We start from the raw sequence: 22,892 nt of genomic DNA, 5'->3' as shown, positions 1-22,892 counted from the left end.
CGCGCCAAATCTTAATGTAAAGTTACTAATTCAAAACTAATGCACACAACTTTGATTTGAATGTGTAACTGATTATCCATTTAACTATATTGAATGCAGAGATAGTCATGGTTTTTCTTAGGAAGATAATTTTTTTTTTCATATTATGTAACACTATTTGTTAATTTTGTGTAATATTTGTTTTATTTCGCGGCAACTAAATATCGCTACACTGTTGCTAGTATTGATGCTTTTGTTAACAATACATGAGATCTGTGCAGGACATGAACATGTGTTATTCAGGCTGCTGCCTTGGATTCATGGACCTGTTTAAATAAAGTGCAAACATGTTCATTTATTATCTGTATCATTGTTCGTCTCGTATGTTTTTGCCAGTAATTTTACTAGTTATAAAAGTTATTTGTATTCGACTTAACAATACTGAGAAAGTTTTGCATTATCTGTATTTGTAAATTTCGTTATTAGTTTCGGAAATGTTAGCCTATTGTAACTGTTACTAGGTGCATTATTAATTGCACACCTAGTAAAATAGCTGGTTTAATTAATGTGTTTTATTGAACATAATGTAAACGTGAGCTGTGATTTTCACCTTTCATTTGGGTGATTTGCGTGCAACTTTTTTTTTGGCACCATCACCAGAATGCCTCACCGGCCGCCACTGCGATTTAAGTGTAGAACATAGTGCTCTAGACGGAACAGAAATATGTAAAGTGTCTACCATACTCTAAACGGACATCATAACCGTTTTATTATTGCTTTTACTCCATAAACGTACTTACAATTTGAATATTTTACCATATTTACATCTGACATAGCAGTACATCATCTGTTTTGTTCCAGCAAATGCATAAATATGAGTGCCAATAACTTACCATGGCATTTGAGTCACTTCCTCAATAAATTTGTAGATAATACACATCATGAAAACCAAACTTGTAAGTAACTTCAAGCATTTGTGTGTGTTTCAATGTATTCAAGTTCTTGTTTCAGACGTGTAAATGCTTTCGACATTTCATAACATTTTTTTTTTCTAATCTTGTCTCCAAGGATATGAGTATTTGAAGCAATTATTGTAAGTACTATTCTTCACATATTATAGTCCCTTGATTAAGTAATAATGACTATTTAGGAGTGCTAATGATAATGATAAAGAGATAATGAGTAATGAAATAGAAATGAAAAGATATACTAAATAGTCGGAAAAAAACTCGCAGCATAATCTAAACTATTAGCCCTAATTGCACCAAATTTTGCACAGATGATATTATTATAGATCTGTTTATATAGTTTAAATTTTACACATTTTGCCCGAAAATTGTGGAAGTTCTAAAAATCATACATATCCCCTTAAATGATTGACCCCAAAAATTACGATAGCTCTCAATATCTTAATTTAATCAATTTGTTTTTTTCGTGTTACGTGCATCTCACAAATCACTCTAAGAAAACTCATTACATAATCACGACTGGAGAGTAAGGACTACATTTTCACAATCATGCAATCAATATAGTCTATTTCAATCAATATTGTTATTATTTTTTCAACAAATACTCAAAAGTACTTAGAGATCACACACGTCGAACAGGTAGACCCTATTAGTTTCTCCTAACCAATGAAGTAAAGTATTTACATAATAAATAATTGCTTTTAACAAGAAAATGGTTTACATAGAACTAACTTTTCCTATTTCTCTTTTTGTTCCTAAAAAACCCTTCCCTTTGCGATTTGTTTATATATGTACATGTATATTAAACAACTGAATAATTAGCCCTATTACATAGCTAGAAATTTAGTAACGCAAGTTATTGTAATAATCTTTATTCACTACATGTGCATGTACATCCCTGATGTCTACGTTACGACGCTATGTAGTGGATGCGCTATGCGCTCGTGATCAAGATCGAGCTACCGTGATTGGGAGCTAATATCGTCTCATCCCTGTGACTAACCTGTGTAGTACCAGGTACCATGTTTTCCATTGGATTAGAAGCTCAAACGTGGCTAAAAAGGTGGATTTTAAGAGAGTGATGATATCTTGGTATTATACATATATATATTTTTTTGAAGTGAAGAAAAGCTGCGAGTCTCGTGTCTTCAGAGTTGAGTGAGTGAGTGAGTGAGTGAGTGAGTGAGTGAGTGAGTGAGTGAGTGAGTGAGTGAGTGAGTGAATCTTTCAATTTAATGTAAAAGTACAATCTTCTCTAAATGGCGTAGTTAGTTGAAAAATTTAATTAATAAATTATTAATTGCTACTGTAATATTTATTTACGTCATTCAATGGAACCACAAACAAGGAATCAATTTAAGTATAGATTGACAAATCGAACTGAAACCCTGACCGAGTTACTACGTGAGCGCTGGCTGTCTTGGGGAGGAGCAAGTGAGAAAGCAAGGGGGGAAGGGAGAGAGCACTATGCACTATGTACTTGCAGGTCCACTTACAGTTTGTCAAACCTGCTAACAAAAGCATTAAAAGGTTGACTAGTTGCCTACAACTAATGGAACCTTCCAAGCCGACAGTCGAGGCAAAAATGAAGATTCCGTTATTGTGGTAATACTGGAGAGAGGTTCTTCTATTGGTCGCGATGCCGACACACACCCTCTCAGATATTTACGTGGTGATTGGTGACTGAATGACGAGGAGCGAGGGGGAGAGAAGAAAGAAAGAGAGAGATTCCAGAAGTTGGCGTGTTTTATGGGGTTTCACTTGAAGTTGTCAAACTATAGTCATTTTGCTTGTGGCTCAGAGTTTTTTCAGAAGGACCGAGTCTCTTGCAGAATATTTCTTCCAGTTGTCCCTGGCTCAATCGATAATTCGCACTGCAACATGTTTTCTTTGAAAGTAATGCACCTATACACCTGTTTTTGCAGATTTTTGCATTGTTCCTCTTGTGCGCTTGCGCAGTTGTCCTGGTGCCAGTCGCATCTGGTCAAGCGACGCCGGTGTGCCGCATAGCCTGTGTGCCTTCGATCTGCCAGTCTGTGGATGTAGCCACTTGCAACCCCACCGCCAACAACTGTAACTGCTGCGCGTACTGCGTCTCTCTCGCTGGTGAGGTCAATCCGTCTTTGATTTTGAGGGCTCCAAACAAAGTTCACCGCCCAGTTGTCCTCACTTCACCAAATTTCTTGCGTTATGATGACAGAGTTAAGGCCCATTCACAATGAAAATTAAACATAAACATAACGTAAGCATAAAACCTTGTGTCCATGTTATTTAATGAAAGCATTCACAATGAATTACATAAGCATAAACTTAATCTTAATCATAAGACGTTAACATGAAAGTTTGCAAACTCCAAACTTTCATGCTTATGTTTATGCGATTTGGAAACAGTACACAAGCGGAGAGCGTGTTTTCACTTTTTCTTTAACATCTCATGGGCTTTGCCTACAGGCAATATTTTGATCTATTGGCCGTGATGATAGCTAGGCGCGCAACATGGAATCATAGGACGAAAAGTTGATTATTTTAAATCTCCGTTTATTTGATTTCAAGTGTTGAAAGCCATATACTGATGCCATTGTAGTTATTAGAAACATAGATTGAATAGCTACATCGTCAGTCATTGTGCAATTCTCCATTTTTATGTAATATATTCTGTAGTTTTGTTGATTCGGTATGTTTCTTTCCACTCACGTGTTATGTTTACGTTATGTTTAATTTTCATTGTGAATGGGCCTTTATGCACGATAACGTACAAGGTGGGGCATGTGAACCAAGTGTTTTTTGAATGGCTTGTACTCAGTTATTATGAAAGGGAGAGACGTGCGGTATGTGACATTCCATTCCATGGCTCATAGCATTTTTCCTGCAGTCGGAATCGTGTAGCAGTGGACGCATGTTTTCGTATGATCCTTTTGTTAGGAATGACGAGTCGGTGACCATGGTACGGCGTGAGTTTTGCTACAGATTCAATATTAATCGCAATGATTCTGTTGCCGTGCGTGACACAATCTTATGTTGGGTTAACAATCTTTGAACAAAAGGTGCAATACTGAAGAATAAACCGCCCAGTCAGCAACGCAGAGTGCGTACTCCAGAAAATGTTGAGTCAGACAAGTGACACTGCGCATCCCAGGCCGCTCTGCTCGAAGACGTTCATCTGCACTAGGAATAGCAATCATATGACGAATTTTGCATGACTATTTACATTTACACCCATACAAGATGGGTGGCTGTTTACTGTAGAAATTCTATATAATTCAACGATGAATTTCGCACAGGAAATCCTTGCACTCCACGAGCAGTATAAAAACATGATGGTTACAATGAGTGATGAAGCTATTTCCACCTTAATGTAGCCGTTAACAGACAAAATTTTCGGTATTGGGCTGCTGAATTAAAGGACGCGACATGTCAACACATCACTCAAATCAACAGAGATCTCCTGGGAAGAGTAGATGTCAATTTTCGTCACCACCTTCAACAATGCGTCAACGCAGACGGACATCACATTCCAGATGTAATTTTCCGCTCATAATTGAAATGGTATGTTCTCACAAATATTGTTCTACCAATAATTTGTGTTGAAAACAAAAACTGACTATTTTATGATTATTTTAAAAACACTTGGTTGCTATGCCCCACCCTGTAGTTGGGTCATTCCATGCAAAAAAAGTGTGTTTTTTAACCATGACGTCTCAAAAGTTAAAAATATTGTAGTAGATTATTTTTTATGTTCTAAATATGAATTTCCAGCAATACTATATTTAGGCTATAACTTTCATAGTTTGACAGCAATCAGAATTTAAAATATTGGTTTAACAAAGAACACGGTTTCATTTATTGAAGTTTTCTTACTATGTAAAGGAAGATGAAAATGATTTCAATGCAATTCGAAAAAGGAGAGCCTTGTTTATAAATGCCCTTAAAATGAAAAACATATATAATTTTTTTAAATAATTGCCCACCGTAAAATAATTTTAAAAAATGTAGAACACAAAATGCAATTCATTTTTACAGACGAAAAAACATGTATTCTATTCTTTAGAGTATATTGATTCCACTGTGAAATTTTCAGGATGGTGACTTAAGTATCATGTCAGCTTTTAACAAAAATAACTCACCGGAACAAAGGCGCTCAGCAGGTAGGCTCTCCCGTCGTACAGAATGTTACGCGATCAAGGTCAGGGAGACGGTCGTTTGAGATTACTCATCGTTACGAAGTCTCGCGAACGCTGCAACCGCCACACATAGCAAAGCGATTTTCGACCGTCGGAACAAAAATTAATAATTTTATTCATTTAATTATTCACAGGTTTTTTGAGATAAAGTCATAAAACTTGGGAGATGGATTAGGAATAAGATTTTCTTTAATACGAATGAATTTCGAAGGAATTTATTTTGTTGCATTCGAATATAAAAATATTTCTTTTTTTTTTTTCAATGAGGTGTTTTTATGAGTTTGCCTCAATATTATTCGAATTAGTCTTTGTATTAAATATGGTTATTAAGGTTTACAATGGCGTCTGTTTAGTTTCGATGACACTTCATATAGAGTGTCTAGAATATTTTAAATGATGCACAGCATGTAACTGCGACTCATTTGTCAGTCATCCCTATGACTAAAATAAAATTCATGACATCGCTGACATATTCTTAAAATTTTTAATGGAATGACCGAGTTATAAATTTATTCAGCAATTCCATATTTATAAATTGGTTTAATATATTGAAGATACGTTAAATGTTTCGTAGAAAGTACAACTTTGAGCCGATTTTTAGGGGGAAAAGTTAAGATATGCAGTATGATAACTGAAACTGAATGTCACATTATCACACTACCATTGAGACTTAAGAACCTATCTTGACGAGATACGGCAGTTCGATGAATAGGACGAAGAATACGGTTTACCTTTCACACTCACCTTCTCGAATTTTACTTATGAGGGATCTTAAAAGCTATATTGGAGAATATATTCCTAGAAAGTGAAACGGCGTGTGAAACCATCGCATTGGATACAATGGTCAACTTTGCTCGTGGAGTAGTTCACCGAACAGAGAAGTGTCTGATATTACCACGTGTTGTAATACAGATAGTTATGGTTAAATAAATGTGTTAACCGCCCCATAATGTGTGCATGAATTTTGTAATAAGTTTTCACGCAGATACTTTGTGCATTGAAATGTATATTTATACATTTTTTGTTTGCATTTCGTAGGTTTAGAAATCATAACCGTGTGTTATGTGTGTGATTTCAAAAGTCTGCAATACTGTTAAGTGATACCTACGCTATTTTCTCCCTATAGTCTCTGTTTCAGAATGCTTATTCGGAAGACATCGCATTCAATATTTGTTTCTGACTACATCTAGGCCTATAGAAGGAATGATTGTATCTACGAGTCATAATAGTTTGCACAAACCACCACCTTTATGATTTCTGTGTATATGATGGAGGTTCGGATGATTGTGTGTGTGTTCACTTACAATATATCGATAATAGTAAAATTTTGGTAGACCTCTGCGGTGGCTCAATGGCCAGACATCCAGACTGTCACGCAGGCGGCCCGGGTTCGATTTCCGGTCATTCTGGGATTTTTTTCATTGAAAAAATCCATAGTGACACTTGTGGCGGACAAGGTCGCAGTTGGGGTTTTTCCCGGGGTTCTCCGTTTTTCCCAAAATAAGGCATCTACACCATTCCGTCCCATTTCTCCATTTCGCTATCATTCCGTAGCATTCCTCAAACGCCGGCTGGCGACGCATGGAGGGTGCTGACCTAGGGATGAGTGGGGTTGCCTGCTCGAAACCTGGGCACACAGAGAACCTTAGCATGGTCAGCCGGTGTGGGTTTGGGAATACGTCACCAGAGAGTCAGCGCAATAGATCATAACAGGTCGAAGTGCTGGACCATAGTACCCCCTTCTGTTAAATTCAATTCAAAAAATTTTGGTTAACAGTCTGTTTTAACTTGTGGACATCGGTATATTTTATTTTGCGAAGTATACATACGTACTTTAGCTTTGAAATGTATTTGTTTTTCTCTATTTCAGGACGTTGAAGTTCTGCAGACGTAGAAGCGTTCAAAACTTTCGCCGGAAACCATGTTTGGCTAAAGAAATAAAGTGTTCTATTTCAATTCACATTGATAATTACGGAATATCGAGTCCTGTTGTAACACTGTAAATATATATTCTCTCAATAAAACAGGCCTATATTAATTCGCTCCTTTCCTGTATAGAATTACATCTCCAAGCCCTATTCCTACTGTACAAGAAAGTTTTACTCTGGAACCATCTTCATTGTTAACTATACACGAATTGAGAACGTTGAAATGTTTGAATGTTTCACCATATGGAAATCTGGTCAGTATTGACAGATTATTTGAAGTAAAAGTGGACATAAATTCCGAATCCTATGCTTTTTTTATGTGCAATTGCTCTCCCACAAAGTTGAATGTAAACCTATTAATATTTATTTTGCTCCTCCTCTCCTTGTATCTTTTACTGACCTTCACTTTATAATCCTATTGTTTATTCTCCTTTTTCTTCTTTAACTTCTACCTCTTCCCATATTCTTTTCTTCTTTAACCATTCCTTCTTTATTCTTACCTGTATAAAACTATGAATAATGATCTATTTTATAATCAAAATGTATATTGCTTACATCAGATTGCATATACATTATATTGCTTTAATTGTGCCATCTTGTACTACTTTCTTAGGCCTATATTGGATTTTTCATATAAATGCATATTAGATTAAAATGTCTTGAATTCGCGCTTTCTATTTCTATGTGATAAGACACATATTTCCTTTTATCCATTTTTAAATTCACGTCCATTAAAAAAAGCGGCATAAGCCTACTGTTTCGATGTTGTTCTAGGACATTATATTTTAAAACAACTTTCTGAATTAATGATTACATTTGGAGGTGTAAGAAATCCTTTAAAAATACGCTGGCTAACTTGTGCTAAGGTATAATACACCTTCTTTGTGACTCCCGACTATAAGCTCGGTCATACTAAATCAAAGAGATATTCAGCTGAATATATTAACTACATAAAGACAGAAATCGCTGAACTAAGTTAAGGATAATTTAAGAAAGTAATTCCTCATGGAATGCACAAGCTCTTACGATCAATGAGAGACATAAAAGGAATGGTAGTTGATTGCTCCCCGGCTACCAATATCTATGGTTGACGCTTATCCTTTACTCTCTATTGAAGAAACTTTTGAAGATTGCTAAATATAGTGTTTTCAATACAATAGATTTAAGTAACGAGTATTACCAAATACCTATACAAGACAAGGGCAAACTTTTATACTTCATCTGAATCAAACGGATCTTTGTCTCAATTTCGTCATGTAACATTTGGTGTAACTAATGGGGTAGCCTGCTTTCAAAGAGATTAATTACTGATGAAAATTTGACAAATTTTTTTCCATACCTCTGATTTAGAGTATGTGGAAAGAATCAAGAAGAACGTGATAAACGTTTATCTAGATTTAAGTGGCGAAAAAGTATAACAACAAGAAATTTAAAAAGTCCAAGTTTGCTCTATGAAAAGTGACTTCATTAGGTTATTTTAATGAAGTTCAAGGTCTTATAAAAGAGCTTTAATGGACGGCATGCAACATACATTATAAACATTATAACATAACTTTAAATAGTACCTACATCAATAAATAACAGTGAAGTTTCTGAGCAACATGATAACTGAACATCAGTTAAAACGAGTTGTATCATTATTTGTGCTATTATCACAGTCTAGTACAATAGTGGCAAAAAACGGACCGACCCTTGTAGCTGATTTCAGAGTCACAGATTCAAATTTTGCTAGTCACAAAACACATCCATTTTGTATAATTTATTGTAACAATGAAATTTATTGCATTTGTTCGATTCTTACTGTTTTTGTCTCCTTAGTGCCTCAAACTTACACACGAAAAAAACTTTGAGAGTTTTATTTTCATCTTGCATCAATATTACCTTTCAACCTCTATTCGGCAAAGATATCTGCAAATTTTTACATTAAATAGCAGTATATACCTCTGGCTTCACTATCCATATTTAAATTACCACAGTTTGACACAATACACAGCATAGGATTCTTTTGTATCAGCTACAAGAGTGGGCCCGGTTTTTTTTTTTTTTTTGCCACTACAGTGCATACAGTCATGAAGCTCAATACGTGTGGAATATGCATCCATTGACACTTGAACTTACTAGCCAATAGGATCGCTACTATCGCTACATCACAGACCCCTTCCCTAGCAGACAACAAAATGTATTGTACTCTCGTTATCGTGTTCTTTTGGAAAAATTAACACCTTTCGTTATTGAAATATTAAATACATAAGGTTTATTTTTTTTTTCATGAAGTATATATAGTAGTATGTTTTATAAACTCACCTTGCTGGATCTTTCGGAAGAAGGATAGGGGCCTTTTCTCTTACAATTTATAGCACTACAAACGTCTCCTCCTTGTCTCATATTATTATTTCAGTTATTGTATTTTAGCTTACTTACTTACTTACTTACTTACAAATGGCTTTTAAGGAACCCGAAGGTTCATTGCCGCCCTCACATAAGCCCACCAGCGGTCCCTATCCTGTGCAAGATTAATCCAGTCTCTATCATCATATCCCACCTCCCTCAAATCCATTTTAATATTATCCTTCCATCTACGTCTCGGCTCCGCAAAGGTCTTTTTCCCTCCGGTCTCCCAACTAACACTCTATATGCATTTCTGGATTCGCCCATACGTGCTACATGCCCTGCCCATCTCAAACGTCTGAATTTAATGTTCCTAATTATGTCAGGTGAAGAATACAATGCGTGCAGTTCTGCTTTGTGTAACTTTCTCCATTCTCCTGCAACTTCATCCCTCTTAGCCCCAAATATTTTCCTAAGCACCTTATTCTCAAACACCCTTAACATATGTTCCTCTCTCAGAGTGAGAGTCCAAGTTTCACAACCACACAGAACAACCGGTAATATAACTGTTTTATAAATTCTAACTTTCAGATTTTTTGACAGCAGACTAGATGATAAAAGCTTCTCAACCGAATAATAACACGCATTTCCCATATTTATTCTGCGTTTAATTTCCTCCCGAGTGTCATTTATATTTGTTACTGTTGCTCCAAGATATTTGAATTTTTCCACCCCTTCGAAGGATAAATGTTCAATTTTTAAATTTCCATTTCGTACAATATTCTGGTCACGAGACATAATCATATACTTTGTCTTTTCAGGATTTACTTCCAAACCGATCGCTTTTTAGCTATTAACATTTATTACAACCGCTAACGAACATTTCACAGTTCACACAACTTTTCCTTTTCTTCACAACAATGCGAAATACGGCACAGTCTGTTATTCCCATAGACATATTTCATGTCTATGGTTATTCCTAATACTATTAATTGCTAGTCGCTTGGAGCGCTGTATCGCAAGAAATGCAAAACGTCACTTCAAGTTTCGTGACTGTTTGTACTAGACTGTGCTATTTATTATATTTTACATACCTGGTACATAGTATTTTATTATTCTAATTTATGTGAAAGATACAAGTTTCAACTCCATTCGTACTGTACCTGCGAATGAAGGCACAAATGTTTACATTTACATTTTTTGTAAGAAATCTGTACTGGATTTATGCTCAAAATAAAATATGTTCATGTCTAAAAAAAAGTCTACAAGAAAATATTTTTCCAAATTAATTTATCATATCTTCGCCTTTCAATTTAACGAAAGCTTTCTTAATACTAATCTTGTGCAGGACTTCATAGCGTGATATTTTAAGTCGCAATACAATTTTTAATACGACTTTTAAAAGTCAATTTCTTTGACGCAAGTTTCCCTTGTCTACCTTTCATGTATAATTCATAGAAAAGAGTCTACCTTGCAATTAACATTCCGCCTTTCGCATACACATCCCAATGGCCTCGGAAGTTCCCATAGGCCGTCCTACAACTCTCCTTATCGGTCGCAATGCTTATAAAAAGAATTAACATTCACAGGAACAGCATAACGACAGCAACTTGATAGAGAACTGCTTAAAAATGAACTACAAACTGGTAAGTAACCTTCACATTATTGTTGTAAGAATTTAATCTTTTTTTCTCATTTTCTTATTTTATAAAACATATCTATAAAAGATAAATTATGATTCAGTATCAATCCATTTCGAGATATTCACCAAAACATTGCTTTTCATTTCTCACATACCGAAGAATAATTACATTTTGGCATGCTATTCTTCTGCCTGTGTACAGCGATTTTCCTGCACTATTGGACAGATTTTTTTTGGTATTCAGTATGTAGAAGTCAGTTCAAGTGAAAATGATCCACATTAGTGAGTAAAGTATTGAACCTTGACTTAAAATATTAAATAACTCTTTACTCAAAATCAACACTGAATATTTCCTTCTTGAATACTTTTCTTGCATAAAGCCGAGAAACATTAGTACATTATGCAACGAGCCTATAATGGTAGTAATCAAGACGCGAGTATGTTTGTTTATGAAACGAGCGCAAGTGAGTTTCATAATTTTCATACGAGCGTCTTTATTACCATTATACGCAAGTTTCATACGACTTTTTATGCTCGACCATATTTCTAACTTGAAATTATTCATAAGTATTCATGTTATGGTTATGTAAGTGAGGAGCGGAACTGACTTGAATTGTGAGATGTACGCAGACGCGAAAGTATTGATTTTTTCCGAGGCACGAATGTCATTGACCTTGATATAATCTAGAGAATAACCTGAAGATTATTCTTGATATAACCTGGAAATTGATTTAGAATTGAAAAACGAGATGACAAATTGAATTTATTTGAATATTATTTACAATTAACGCTAATTATTATAGTAACAGAATATAACCTTCTGCGACAGTATTGGATTTCCAGCCTCTGTGACTTTTCTCTAATTGTCTTTCGATTGCATATCCGAGAATAATCGATACTTGCGGTTTTATAATGGTACAATGGTGATTTCTCGTTGGCTCAACAACTGAATTATAATGAATAGGTGTACTTTAATGAGGTGCATTAAAGGGCTACTACCAGATGTATAATTACTACATTTCGGCATGGTCGAGCATAAAATATATAACGATACAGACAATAGATACTTCTAAATATTGCTTTACTTACAGGAGTTTGTAGCTCAGTTACTGAAAAACTAGTTCAAATATTCAAATCTTGGCGATCGGGAATTGTGTTTGTGGTGGACCAAGCTAAAGGTCGTTACCGTTTATCTCGGAATTCTCCCGTTTTTTCCTCCTCATTGCAGCAACACTGTCCACAAATCCCCTTTCATTAATATCTCACCTCGAAAAATAAGGCCCCATTTGTATTTGCGTGATGCCAAATCGATCATCCCTCGTGACAGGTGTTGCCCACGGTTTGTCCGAAGACTGATAGATGTCAATGGTGGTGGATTCTCGACGACTCGTAGATTTATTCAAGAGGCATCGTAGCCCACCAGGTTCTTTTATCCACCTGAATGGGATGTAACGACTCGTGTATATCTGTGGGGCACGGCAGACCACTAAAATAATTATTGTATACGAACTGGAGAGGAATGCTTGTTGTGGCGGGTGGTGGAGCTGACTTAGCAGAACAGCATAATCGGCACTCAACTCATTCCATTATAAGTGCACACAAAGCCTACCAGTATTTGGGCTGAAGTGCTTAGATATGCTCCATGTCCCACTTGATAAGCACTTCCATACTTCTGTAAATCTGAAGTCAAAAACTTCTTTAAAAAATTTTAAGACTTAAGAAGTTGCGTATTAGTTACTTTGAAAAAATAAATTTTGTTCTAGCCTATTCATTAAGATATTATGATTTTATTGTATTTTTATTTTTGTATTTATGCAACTAATTTCTTTTTTGCAATTCATTTTGAATGTTCAGATAAGCAATTCTAACATTATTACTTAATACTTACTTATTACATACATATATGTTCGTAATGTAAACTATATTGTAGATTACATTAAATTGATAAGTCACATGACTGAATTCACAACATTTTTAAGTAATAATAATTAATTTCCTTACCAGTTACTACAAAACGTTTTTTTTTCTCGATTACCTGTTGCATTAGTAAACTTTTTCTTGTGGCTATGGAACGGGAGAGGCAGAAAGCACATCTTATTGTTATTTTGTTACTTTGTAAAATTTTCTAGAGCTCCTTCAGTGGAGCAGCGTAACCCGGAGTGAGACAAGTGGCCAACAGGCTTCGAGCTCACTTACTCAGTTTCTTTCAGCCCCGAACCCTTTGTAAGGACGCGTTTTGCGTGCCTTTTAAATTTCTCCTCCCACTTCTCCTCTTTCAATTCAATTCACTAGGATATTTAACTATTTAACGACGCTACATCAACTGCTACTGCCGAGCACGAGCATATGCTCATCTCGCGTATCTATTCATATGTATTCATTTCAAATGTAAATTGTAAATTTAGCGTCGATGAAACTGGTGATAGCGAGATGGTATTTGGCGAGATGAGGCCGAGGATTCACCATAAATTACTTGACATTTAAGTTAAGCTCGGGGAAAAATAAGGAATAGGTCCTTCTCCCCGTTATGAACATTGATCAAAATAAACTTGCAAAACCTGTGCCTAAAAACTTGATCACTTGGTCTTAATTCATACGTCACTCTATCTATAGGTATATAGAGTTTGTCTTCTTCGTCTTCTTCTTCTTCTTCTTCTTCTTCTGCAAGGCTAGGCTACAAAACCTGAACGACGCAAAGACATCTTCCCATCTCACCCTAGGACGGCCGATCGAACGTCTGCCATCTGGTTTATATAGGAATGCTTGTTTTGTTATTCTGCTGTTGTCCATTCTATCTATTTGTCGAAACTACTGCCATTTCATATTATCTTAATTTATCTTAATTTTTTCTTCTAATTTGTAAATGTTTAGCTCTTCTCCAGTGGCGGCTCGTGGGTATTGAATTCAGGGGGGCTGCATACAAAAATAAACCATGCAACTTATCTTATTTAAAGATTAGTTCCATGCGCCTTGTCTTGTAGGTTGCAAACTTTTGAATCATCATCTTATTAAAATCCGATATGTCGTTTAACATAGTCTTTACAATGGAAAACACAGCTAATGCGGTCAGTCTCTCTTCTCTCATCGTATTTCTAAGATAGGATTTCACTCTTTTCAAACACGAAAAGCAACGTTCTGGTTCGGAAGTAGTCATTGGTATGGTGATATCTATGCGTAGTAGTTTCACAACTTCTGAAAACGAGGCCTGTAAGTTCTCAGATAGAAGAAACTGCAAGAGCTTGACTGCGTCACTGATATTTCTGAATTCTTGTCTCTGATACAACACAGTGAGTTCCGTCTTTATTTTGTCTTTATTGAACATTTGAAAAAGCTTCACACATACATTTAGGTCATTTTCAGGAAATGAGCTTTTGTAGCATTCAAATTTTTCTTGACACAGAAGAGAAGATAATATCAGATGATCTATGAACTGGAATCGGTTGTTAGCTTGTGTGATAATGAGGTCACATACTTCCTTAGTTGCCGCAACCCTTGTCTGAATCCCTTCGACCTTACGACGCTTTTTAGAGTTTTCATTTTCACAGATCTCGCTGCTCAACTATGCACTGTTCCATATTATTGTCTGTATGGTGTTAACAAAGCTTGATATGCAGAGTCGGCCTCGGTAGCATAGTCGTTGCGGGTTCGATCCCGGCCCAGGTCGATGGCATTTAAGTGTGTTTAAATGAGAAAGGCTCATGTCAGTAGATTTACTGGCATTTAAAAGAATCCTGCGAGACAAAATTCCGGGACACCGGCAACGCTGATATAATCCCTGCAGTTGTGAGTGTCGTTAAATAAACCATAATTTAATTATTATAAATGCAGATTTGGACCTTAGAAATATCTAACTGGCGATGTTGTAGTTGGTTGTATAATATATCTACATGATACATCAATAAAAAAAAAACTGAGCCAGAAATTGAATTCAGGATCTCCAAGAGCACGCACCAGGGCGCTTGCCTCATTTATTGTGATGTTGTTAGATGTTTCAGATTCCATTATGGTTTGAAAACATTCTAGCAATTGCTCCTTCTTCTCATGAACAACATTTACTGTTCTTATTTTAAAACTCCATCTTGTTGCTCCAGCTGATGGAATTGTCTTTAAAACTCATTAATCTAATACAGACTGAGTGGAGATCAAGAGAAGAAGGCAGGGATATTGGATAAATCAGCAAAAAATATGCGAGCCTTTGCATTTTGTTTAGCGGCTCTTTCCATTTTGAGATTCAACTGATGGGTACTTAATTTCACATTTCTCCTGAACTGTTAAGGTTCTGAACTGAATAGACTGTAAATATTGTACAGAATTAAACACTGTTACACTTCTTATACTCACAACATTAAAGAAAATGTATTTAAAACTGCGCGCTACTGACAAGCTGCTGCAAATTTTGCAGCGCCTGGTGACTCTTGATTCATGGCCAGGGAGAGCAGGGTGAGGGGTAAAACTAACGCGCAAAGCATCCGAGAAGAGACTGGTAGCTCCAGGGGAGGAAGTGGGTTCATCCATAGTCCTTGTCTCTGGCTTCGCTCTGGCAGCACCAGGGGAGGAAGTGACTTCACTTACGATTGCGTGCATGTCAATGAGAGCGGAATTTTAAAAAATTGGAGCCGCTAAATAGAGACTGTATAAGAAATGTACTTCACAACATAAAACGAGACAAGAGTCACAAATGTCTGGGGGTGCTGCAGCTCCGCAGCCCCTCTTCGAAAGCCGCCCCTGCTCTTCTCGTATTTGAACATTGTAAGTATGAATTTATTAAAGATTTTTTTATTTTTGTCCTACAGAATAATTGTACCATAACAGATATTATTCTGTAGGACCAAAAATAAAATCTTTAGTAAATTCTTCTAGCTACAGTGCATATTTCTGTACAGATTGCTGTGCACTTTACTGTGGAATCCCGGCCATTAGTCACTCAGCTGAGTGCGCTCCTTGTATAATGGCAGTTGACTTGAATATAAACGTCAACATATATGCCCAACTTGGAGTCAGGCCACTAAGGGAAATATCACTGGAGGTAGGGGAGTTCGATGCGGTGCTGTGGATTGGACTTTGGCGTAGCTCAATGGTGAGAGCGCTTGGTACCTACGTAGAACCAAGGACCCGGGTTCGATCTCCAGCACCGGAGCGAATTTTTCTCCTCAAATATTAATTATAAATATGGTCTTGTAATGTATACACTGAGATACGTCTGAGAAAATGCATTTCGGATATTTCAATCTTCCTCTTAATTGATCTACTGAGGACCCAATTTTCATTCCCATATATAACAATAGAGGGACTGCCAGTACTTCGTAACATCTAATTATAGTATATTTCCTAATTTTATTTCCTAAGGTTCTTTATGTAGTACCGCACATATGTCGAAATTGATTCAATTTATGTCCTATTGTATTTGTATTTCTGGTGGTGTGGAAGAGAAGGCCTGATGGCCTTAACTACACCAGAATAAATAAATAAAATAAATAAATATGTCTCTTTCTTGTTCATATGAGATCCAGCATCCCAAGTACAGTATTTAAAATTAGGCCTACTCGCTTGTTCCACTATTTCATTATCCAAAGTTATTTTAGATCTTATCGGAAATTTGCCTTCAAATGCCATAACTTTTGATTTTTGAATAGATATTTCCATACTGTAATTCTTAAGGGTCGTATTCATAGACGAGACTTTGGACCAAAGCTGACTTTGGAAAGTACAAAGTCGCCATTTTCCTACTCACAGTCGACACTTTGACGAAAGTAAACTTCAATCGTGACTTTACTTTGAAGTCGCCGAAAATCTAGACTTTGACTTTGACTTTCGTTCGTGGACATAAGAAAAATGGCTAATATTTGGGAAATTATCATATTTGCCGAGAAGATTGATAACATCCAGGAAATTATTGAAGCTCCTCATGTTTCTCGGCGTATTATTAGACATGTACAAAATGTATTGAATTTTATAGAGATAATGAATTCAAATCAAGATACAGATTTGAAAAATAGACCGTATTAAATAATATTCACATGTTTCAACATTCACTGATGAATAATAGAATAATAAAAAAGGATTACCTGTTCCATTAATAATACTCCTATTTCACTTCGATACAAATTAAAGAAACAAATGCTCTATGGGTATAAGGATTAATGGTTTACTATTGATTTTGTATATTTAATTGTATTCTTTATACGTCTTCACCAGTTCTAGTAGCATGTCTCTTTCATAATCTGTCACTGGTGGCATCTTCTTATCTTTCAAGTTATTACAATTATTTTACACTGAAATATTAAAAAAAAAATTCTGCAACAATCGCTTAACGTCTGCCGATGTTCAATTGTTTCACTGATTTGAGACTCAAAAGATGGCTTTGATTGTGGCAATACCTACTCTACTTCAGCTATTCATTAATTTAATTCGTTTAGAAGGCCATGATTGTGATTACCAACATTAGAACAAGATCGTCAAATCTCGACTTACCAAAGTCAAAGTTAAATTCTCAGAAGTATTGTCTATGAATAGGATTTTTAACAAAATTAAACTTTACTACGAAAGTCAACTTTGGGAAGTTTTCATCCAAAGTCTCGTTTATGGATACGGCCCTTAATATCTGTTGCAACTTGTATGCGCTTTTCGAAGCTCATCTTCAGAAGTGGAAAGGATAACCTGGTCGTCAACAAATAAAATTGTAACTTATTTAAAATCACATTCCCTATTATAAAACTTTTACTTAGCTGTTCTTGCCATATATATATATATATATATATATATATATATATATATATATATATATATATATATATATATATATACTAATAATAAATCTGTAGCCGAAATTTTTCTGGTAATTTTCGATTTTCCAAAAATAATTGGTCCTAACATATACAATTAACCACCCTTAAACCGAAAATCGCTTTTTTGAAATTTTTGTTTGTATGTCTGTCTGTCTGTCTGTCTGTATGTTTGTTACCTTTTCACGCGATAATGGCTGGACGGATTTCGATGAAAATTGGAATATAAATTAAGTTCGTTGTAACTTAGATTTTAGGCTATATGGCATTCAAAATACATTATTTAAAAGGGGGGGGGGTTATAAGGAGGCCTGAAATAAATAAATCGAAATATCTCGCTTATTATTGATTTTTGTGAAAAATGTTACATAACAAACGTTTCTTTAAAAATAATTTCCGATAAGTTTTATTCCTTGAGAAATTTTGATAGGACTGATATTTAATGAGATATATGAGTTTTAAAATTAAAATAGCTGCCATCGAAGGCCGTGTAATGAATTAAAAAACAAATGACTTCGTCTATAAGGGGCCTTGGACAGCAACAAGCGAAAGCTATGAAAGATAGCCTACAGAAAATGTTTCTGTGTTTGTATGAAGTAATATCAGAAGCTAAATTAACCGATTTGTATAATTAATTATTAATTCACCATTGGAATGTGTAGTTTCTCTAGATGGACATAATACTATAATGTTATTACAGTAACTTCTGAGTGACTCGAGGACAGGTAAGATTAAAATAGCTTCTTATGCACAGAAAACTTGATAGGCTATTCTGTACATTCGTTTCCTGTATGTTCTAAAATAATTTTTATGTCCAAATGAGTGGTCTCTGGATCAAAATGATCGCATTTTAATTATGCAAATACAATTTAAATTAAGTAACATAATAAACGATTTATCCTTATATCAAACACTAATGTTCCCTGGATCAAATGTCCTATTTTAATTAGGCTATGTAATTACTTTATATTTATTTCTAACGGGTGCAGCGGAGCGCACGGATACGGCTAGTATATATATATATATATATATATATATATATATATATATATATATAGTCTATATCATCATGAACAGGTTCGTTTTAGGTCAAAATGGCCTATGACGGTGAACCTATAGAAGATGGCCTTTCCACCGATGTTTTGGTCGTCCTTGATCTCGATGTCCTGTTGGAGCGTACTGGAATGCTAATTTTGGGAGTCTAGTTCTTTCCATTCTCCGCAGATGCTGTTTCCATTCTTGTTGGTATCTTGTTAATTCCTCTGTTAAACTGGGTATTCCAAGTTTTTCTCTGATGGCAGTATTCCTTTGGTGGTCTAGTCTAGTGACTCCTAACAATGATCGCAAGAATCGCATTTGGACTACTTACTGTATATACAATAAAGTGGGGACCAAGGGACAGCCTTCACGTACTCCAAGATTAATCACTTCTTCTTTGTCATGTTTCCTAATACATATCTGTGTGTCTTTATACAGTTCTTCAATGGTTTTAACTAAGTGTAGTGGGTATCCTCTTTCCTTCATAATGTCCCATAATTTTGTTCTTTATACTCTGCCGAAAGCTTTTATAAAATCGACAAATAAAATATGCGTTTCTAAATTATATTCTCTTCTTTCTGTTCTCTAAAACAGAGTTTTAGTTATAATGACTCTTTTTTTTTTACTTTCTAAACCGAACCGTAGGATATTCCTGTTTGTTGAGAGAGTTGCCTTAGGTATTTTTAAGACAACTTTCTAGTCTAAAGTTTTCTAAAGTTTCTTCGTTAAATACTCAACGATTGCGGCTAGTGTCCTTTTATCTGTCACACTTTCAGGTACTGTAATTCTTTCTCTTGTTCGCAGATTGGAGTCCTTTTGGTAGTGTCTGCAGTTCTCTTGCCTCAGAATTCCGTATCTGGCATTGCATTTCCATGCTATCAACTGTGTAGAACTGCACTGTGTCCCGCAGTAGTGACTTATTGCAAAGTTTCAGAAGTTGTCACGAATTCTCGGAACTGCGACTGCTGTCCTTGTACTCCTCCTATTCTAAGCTGACAACATAGCATTGTAATATTATCTACGGGAATTTAAATTTTCTCGACAATTAGTTCCAAGACTATGTTTTCAACTGTTCACTAGAATCTGTCTCATAACATGGCATCAGCTGCCCATTGATGCAACTTATGTTTAGTATACCTAAGTTTTACAATTAATTATACATATAATTTTAATTTTTAATTCAAATATTATTTTTAATCTGATGATTGCTAATAATCTTTTGGATTTTGGATTTACAAGTAGTCAGAATATTTTAGGTAACCAAGAATGGACAGTTATATCTATTGAGTCTTGAGATTATCTCCATTTTGTCAATATTCTATGTACAAAGGTTTCATACAAATAAATTTAATCGCCTGCTTTTAAGCTGTACTTGTGATTTTACAGAAAAAAAGTTCTTATTGATTTAAAACTCTTCAGCTACATAGGCCATTCATGTATGTCGAGATTAAGGCAGTGCGACAAAGGAATGCATGGAGAATGAAAACAGAATTTTCTGAAACTCTAGATCATAGTATCACAGTCTACTATATACAGTCGCGAAACTCAATATATAGTAAAAATGCAAACATGGGTAGTTGCCCACCACTAGGATCGCTACTATCGCCTCATCATCGCAGATCTCTCTCCTAGCAGACGACAAAATATGTTACACTTTCGTTGTCGTGTTCTTTTGGAAAAATTAACACCTTCCTTCCATTACTGAAATATTAAATGCATAAAGTTAATTTATTATTTTAATGAAGTATATTAAATTCCACCATAAACTCGAAGATACCTGCAAGAAATAAGTTAATATAATTTTTGTTTGTGCAAAACGAACTGAAATTTACTATAATAGCTTCACTCATTCAAGATTATAGCGATAATTAACTATGAAACCAATAAATATTAATTTGCATTTCTCTTTACAACAATAATAATGGAAATATGAATTAATGGAGTAACTTACGTGTACCGGTACTTGTAGTGTAGGCTTACGTAGTTAACAAAGTGGGATGAGGTTAGGCAATAATAATCACACCAGAATTGGAAATAAAACGTGATCAATAAATTTTATTGTAACAGACTTTTTCTAAGTCTCTAGTAAAGCAACAAATAAAAATAACAACAAAATTAACAGCTATAATTAAAAACAATCCTTTGAAAAAAAAAGTAGGCCTAAGCAATAATAATCCCACCAGAATTGAAAATAAAACGTGATTAATAAATTTCATTAAAATAAACTTAATTTTTATACGTATTGAATAACATAAAACATAATAAAATTAATAGCTACAATTAAAAATATATCCTCTGAAAAAAAGTAGACCTAACTTTTATTTCTCTGGAAATTTAGCAGCCTAAGTGACAGAACTTTAACCGCTATCTAATGTCCTTTCGGTTAGACTGAAACATTTCATTGTGAAATTTAAGGATATAATGTGTTCTAACAGTCACAAAGAACTTCAAATTTAAGAGTTTTTTTTTTCTGCACAGCATTCTTGTGGAAACCCAAGAATCTTTCGGAAATCGGAAAAAGGATAACTCTGGCCTCTTTCTGTTACTGTTGCTACAATTTATAGCACTACAAACGTCTCCTCCTTGTCCCATATTATTATTCCAATTATTATATTTTAGCCATTAACATATTTTTCATTACAACCAATAACGAACATTTCACAAGCATCAATGTGAAATACGCAACGAGCTAGCACTCGATAGAAATACGACACAGTCCAAAGTCGACCATGGACAGTCTATTGTTTCTAGTTGCTAACCGCTTGGAGCGCTTTATCACGAGATTTGCAAAAAAACACCTCAAGCTTCGCGACTGTATATAGTAGACTGTGATAGTATTATATACGTAATCAGTGCTGAAACTAACTTCACTTCGTCTCTTCAACTCAAATATTACAAAGTTCGTTCGTGGCTAAATTCAGGTACATTTTTACCTGAATCATGGAAAAAATAACTGAGCTATGACTGACTTCTTACGTCAAAAAAAGTTTGAAAATATTGTCAATCAATCAATGTTCCCGTCATTCCAGAAATAAAGAAAACTCCTCCATCTGACTCTGCTCCTGGCGAGCTCCTTTATCTCTCCCTACGTCTTGCCTCTCCTTTGGATTTCTGCAAAAATTGTTCGTTTCCATGTTATGTCCTTGTTTTAACAGCAAAGGTCGTCATCATGCTACTCAGAGTTTCAAGCATCACTTAATTTAAGGTGAATAGGTGATTTGCACCCGATTCTAGTGTTGAGGCTGCCAACTTCTGGCATCCTGACAAGCCTCTCTACATGTACTGAGGTTGGGTCGGATATTTACTTCCTAAATCCATTTGATATGGCTATACAGCCAATACTCGGTCCCTGGTGGAACTATGATACTGATTAACAGTATCCATCACCAGCGACAAGAATGCATCCACCAGAAATTGCACAGAGTATTTAGAGAGGCTGAAAAATATTGTACGGGTTGCTTAGAGTCTAAATTCCGTTTCTGAAATCTGTAGAGTAAGTAAGCGTATCTGGGTGGAGCCAATAGGAAGCGAATGGGCGGATCTATCAGTGCTGGAGTGTGTTCAGGTCTGCATCGGCTCACGGCCGCTAAGTGGCAAGATGCGCGTGGCAGCAGTTGAGTTCAGATAGAAATGATCTTCTCTCTGCAGTCGCTCGCTCCCTTCAAGCAATGGTTTCTCCCAGATCGGTCATTGGACTTGCCCCCTCCACTCACCTCTTATGCAAAGGACTTGTTTCTTATCCTATACTCTAGACAGAGATTGAAGAAACGGAGTTTAGTACGGTATATAAATAAGAGTAAGGAATAAAAATGTTTTTTGCTTCTCTCTCCCTCTCTCCTCCTCTCCCTCTCTCCCCTCCCCCTCTCCCCCTTCCCTCTCCCCCTCCCTCTCTCCCATCTCCTCCTACCCCTCTCTCTCCGTCTCCTCTCCCTCTCTCCATCTCTATCCCCCTCTCACTCTCTCTCCCCCTCTCCCTCCATCTATCTCCACTTCTCCCTCTCTTTCTCCCTCTCCCTCTCTCCCCATCTCACTCTCTCTCCTCTCCC

General features: G+C 35.7%; 1 long non-coding RNA gene across 1 annotated transcript in view; it reads left to right on the top strand.

The window, feature by feature from the left end:
- Nucleotides 1-809: 809 nt before the first annotated feature.
- Nucleotides 810-22,892, top strand: part of LOC138704266 (uncharacterized) — an 82,873-nt gene continuing 60,790 nt past the window's right edge. Inside the window, exons 1-3 of the long non-coding RNA XR_011333293.1 lie at nt 810-935; nt 2,873-3,053; nt 6,999-11,030. This is a non-coding gene — a long non-coding RNA (uncharacterized lncRNA). The remainder of the gene's footprint in view (nt 936-2,872; nt 3,054-6,998; nt 11,031-22,892) is intronic.

Source organism: Periplaneta americana, chromosome 1 (assembly GCF_040183065.1).
Source record: "Periplaneta americana isolate PAMFEO1 chromosome 1, P.americana_PAMFEO1_priV1, whole genome shotgun sequence".
Lineage (NCBI taxonomy): Eukaryota > Metazoa > Arthropoda > Insecta > Blattodea > Blattidae > Periplaneta > Periplaneta americana.
Note: the sequence above shows the minus strand (reverse complement) of the source record. Positions and strands in the feature narration are given on the sequence as shown.